This window comes from Pipra filicauda, unplaced genomic scaffold, assembly GCF_003945595.2.
Source record: "Pipra filicauda isolate LSUMZ 115617 unplaced genomic scaffold, ASM394559v2 scaffold72_size3293161_pilon, whole genome shotgun sequence".
In the NCBI taxonomy this organism is placed as follows: Eukaryota; Metazoa; Chordata; class Aves; order Passeriformes; family Pipridae; genus Pipra; species Pipra filicauda.
The window spans coordinates 2,229,680-2,234,222 of NW_024104898.1; positions in this window are offsets into that span (position 1 = coordinate 2,229,680).

The window sequence follows — 4,543 nt, forward strand, 5'->3', positions numbered from 1 at the left end:
GGTGTGCCCTTTCAGAAGGGTGGGCTCAGTAGCAGGGTGCTCCTGACAGCAGTTGGGATGGCGGTGGGGAAGATGTAGGGGGAAGCGGAACCCTTTTCCCAGCCCTGTGGGTTTTCCTGGTACTTTCTGGAGGAGAGAGGAGCTTTGGGTTGTAGCTGAGCAAATCATGCCTCTGGGCAAGCAGCACAGAAATGCCAGCTGCAATCCAATCTGAGGAGCTGACTGCAAGGCGCCAGCGCTCTCGCGCAGGGAACTGGCTGGCCGTGAAGGGCATGCAGCAAAGGCGAGCTGTTGGGATTCCCCACAAAATGCCTCTCCTGCCTCCTCAGGCTCTCAGTGTGGTGCTGTGGGCAGTGTTCTGCTGCAGTGGAAACTTCTCTTTCCCAGGAATGCTCCCCAGAAGCCGAGGGCCCAAGACCAAAGGGGTGATTTGGCCACGGGGCTTTCCTGCCCTGCCCACATGCCCTAATATGCTGCCTGTCCCTCAGCCGAATGCCTCTAGCACAGAGCCATCCACTCCTTTCCCAGGCATCTAGGACACAGAAGGTGAGCAGCAGCACCAGCTCGTGGTGGCTCTGAGCCACTCCTGAGGGATGGGAAGTCCCACCTTGTCACCAGTGCTCTGGGTCCATGGTTCACCACTGCAGCCTTGTCTGTGCTGTGCAGCAGCTGCTCATGTGTGGGTGTTGGCTGCTGCAGGAGCAGGGAGCCCACAACACAGGGCACTGTGATGGTAAAAGCCTGCAAGGGTAATGCAGAAACCCATAGATAGGTGGATGTGTGGGTTCCTGGATGACATGTGTGTACATGTGTGATGCGACTAGCTCGGTGCACACTATCACTATGCATGTACAATCACAGAATAGTTTGGGTTGGGAAGGACCTTTAAAGGTCACCTCTGATTCCCCACCACTGAGCTGCTTTTCCTCCCTGCAGGGCTTAGCTTGGACATGCTGCATTATGTTCAGTATCTCTGGGAGATGTTCAGTTCCAGCCGTAAGGGACCAAGCCCCACAGCTTTTGAGCCTGTGGCTCAGCATGCATATGGCATCCTCTGCATGGCTCGGCTCTGCCACCACTACAATCCCAGTACATTCCTGAAATGAGTCCCTCAGGACCCAAGGTGCAGCACCTCAAGTCCCTACAGCAGCCTGCCCCAGGGACTGGGTGGCAGGGGTGCCTAAGGAGAGTGGGCTTCTTGCAGGCACTGCCTCTCATGCTGCAGCCCAGGATACAGAGAGTGAAGCTCCTGGAGCAAACTGGGTCAGAAGAGACACCCAAGTACTTTCTGCTCCCCTTTTGCTGATGTCAGGTAGTTGCTTGGGGTTGAGGCCAGCAAGCCCTTGCATTGCAGGTGCCCTTAAGAGACCTCAGGGTCCATCTGGCCTTACTGAGGTGTTGCCAACCTGACAGCATCTGATCACAGCAAAAACGCTTTTGTCTTTCAATTAGTTTCCCACTTCCTGCTGTCCCTTCTGTGCATGTGTTCGGAGTTGCAAATGTTTGCCCAGGATACTGCTTGGACCTTAGATCCTTGATGGCTGTAAGGGAATGCAGGCTGCTATTTGGGCCAGAGAACTGTATTTCAAAATTGTGTTTCATTCCCTGAAGTCCTCCCACCTGATCATTGCTCGCCCTGGCATGCAGGGCATGCCAGGCAGAAATGTGGCAACTACTGCAGCTGCAGCATGGGATGTGAATGCCTTGTCCCTGTGCGGCAGGGAAAAAAGGAGGACAGGAAGTAAGTATGGGCGCTGGGGGCTCAACAGAACAGGACATGCTCTCTCCTGAATCAGTGGTGGCCTGGCATGGCTGCAGCACAAATCCCAGCATTTCTACTGCAGCAACCCACTTTATCAGCTAGAGCTGATAGGGGCACCACAGGTGCCTCCACAGAACCACTATTTGGTAGGGTAAGATCCTTTTTCTTCTTTGATTACAGAGCAGTTTTAGTGCAACTGAGCTTATAAGATCTAGTAAGATCACGACTTGGTTATGCTGTGACTTCATTGATCCTTGCAGGCTCAGGAAGGGGAAGGGAAATACAAATGTCATGTTCATAAAAGCCAAGAGCAGCAAAGGAGGAGAAAGAAAATGGGCTCTCCAAGACTGCCCCAGCTGAGGCAGAAGAGCCAGTGCCTTTGCAGCAGGCTGCAGCCCTGCTTGCTGACTAGGTGGTTTTTAAGGTTTATAGGAAGGTGCAGGAGATGCAGCAGCCCTCGGTGCAGTGGGTACTGGAGTTGCTGCAAATACCATAAGAACAGGAAGCCACTTTTCTCATGGGACACAGGAGGGGACAGAGCTGGAGTACCAAGGCATCAGGCCTTGGTTGCTCACTCTTCACACAGTGCTGAGAGCCTAACAGTTCCTACAGGCGTGATGGACCTCCTTCCAACAGCCCCAAGAGCCACTGCTCCACGGTGCCTCTGTAGCAGCAGCCCTTGGCCCTCCAGGGGAATGACAACAAGGCTCAACTTCCCCATCAGTAAAGGCATTACCTTGAAGGTCAGCAGCCAGACCTCTGCCCCTTAAGGGGCTGGACAAAAATCTATGAGGGGTCAGTGGTTTTTAAGCTAACAGTCAAGCCAAAGAGGGTTAATTACATAAGGCTGCTTCTGGCAAGCTCAAGCTCTGCTTTTGGAGCATCACGCAGGAGCAGCTCAACCCAGCATTCCTTTCCTCCTCCTCACACCTACTCTCCAATACGGAAAGGAGACATCATCTCCTGTAGCAGCTATTAATACAGTAACATAAAATCACTCTGGGAAAGCGCTTTCCCGGTAAGACAGAGCACCCCTTCCCCTTCCCATACCTGGTATTGCTGTGGCCCAAGTGAAACACAGGGGCTGTGCAACACTGAGCACTGATGCTGCTTTCAACTGATGGCCTGAACCATTCCCTAGGATTCCACACACACTCTCCAGCACCTAACCAGCCTTGTCACAACGTCCCCAAAGCCCCAGGCTAGATGTTCCAGCTCTCTCCAGGGCTCAGGTTCCTTGGAGAGATGTTACGAGCACCAAAAGTACCTCTGCATTCAGAAGTGGAAAGAAATTTGAGAAAGCACCAAGCTGCTCTGCTACAGCATAGAGGAAAGCAGATGGGGTATGGCGTGAACAGCAACCTGCCCCACTGGCAGGGTGATGAGAGAAAGGGGCCTATACACCCCTCTGATGGCTGAAATCGTGGCAGCAAGGGCAATGTCGAGAGATCTTGGCTCACAGGCCCCTGTGCCACAAGCTCTGCTTTAAGCTCCCTGGCTGGAAACAGCATTTACTGAACCAAAGGCTTAAGGTCTGCACTATTGCTGCAGCTGTCAGTGCTTTGGGGGAGCAGAGGAGGACAGTGGGAGCACCAGCAGCCCCTAAAGGGCTTCCTTCTTCTTCCGAGTCCTCACATTTATATCTGGCACTTATCCAATGCAAAAACAGTTGCTGGCACTTTGCAAAGATGAGTAGGAGCCACATTAAGCCCCATATGAGATTTTGGGCTGGAGAGCCCAAACCTCTGAGATAGGGAAGAAAACCCCTTGTCTGCTAGTGATGCCCCTTAAGTCCACATTACCCCCCCACCGCTCCTGAGATGACCTGTTCATTGAAGAGAGAAGGGAAATGAGGCTCTGCTCACAGCAGCTATTCACCCTCCCTCCCTGAGGCAGACAGCTAAGTGGGAAGTCTCTCATTAGGACACTGGGCCATTCCCCTCTGTATCCTCTTCACCAACCCTTATCTGTGTGATAGCCATTGCCTGTTACCCATCCATCAGCATCACATGCTTCTAACCCTGCCCCCTCTCCCCAAAAGCAGGCAGCTACTGCCTCCTCCACCTCCCTTCACAGTGCCAGGCAACCCTACCTGCTGGTGAAATTCATCCCTGTCAGGCTGCTCTTACAGTGAAATCTGCTTGTATCACTATCCCATTGCACCTTTGCCTCAGCTACCGTTTGTGATCTCTATTTAGGTCAAAACTGTATCTCAAATAATGTGCTTTGGCCAGGAGCTCTAGACATCACTCTAACAATGAAGTCTGAAATGTCTTTATGAATTGAATTTGCTGGGTCTGCTACTGCTTGTGAAAAACGATCAGTTTATGAGAGAGACCTGCTCACCTCAAGACTAGGTGTCCTGCTGCAGGGACTTACATGCTGTGACACAGCAACAGTTCTCATTCACACAATTCACCAGATCAGTGGTGATTTCTAGGTAGGAGCTGGTAAGAAACCAGAAGGAAGGAGTTACAAGGAAGAAACAGGGATAGGAACATTCATCTAAAACAAAGAGGTGGAGACTGGGATGATTCTGTTCTCTCCATGCTGAGGACTGGCTTCAGCACTACGCACTGCATAGCCTAACAAGCCTGAGCCCACGAGCAAGGTGGGATTTCTCTTCCCATTTCTAAATTACAGTAGCATTTTTAATCAGAGGGGTGTCCTGACTTCTGCAGTAGGAAACACACTTTCTTAGACACAAGTGTGTGCTGATTTCCAGAGCTACAGAGGCCCCCTCTGCCAGAAGACAAAAAAACGGTGCGCTAACAAGAAACA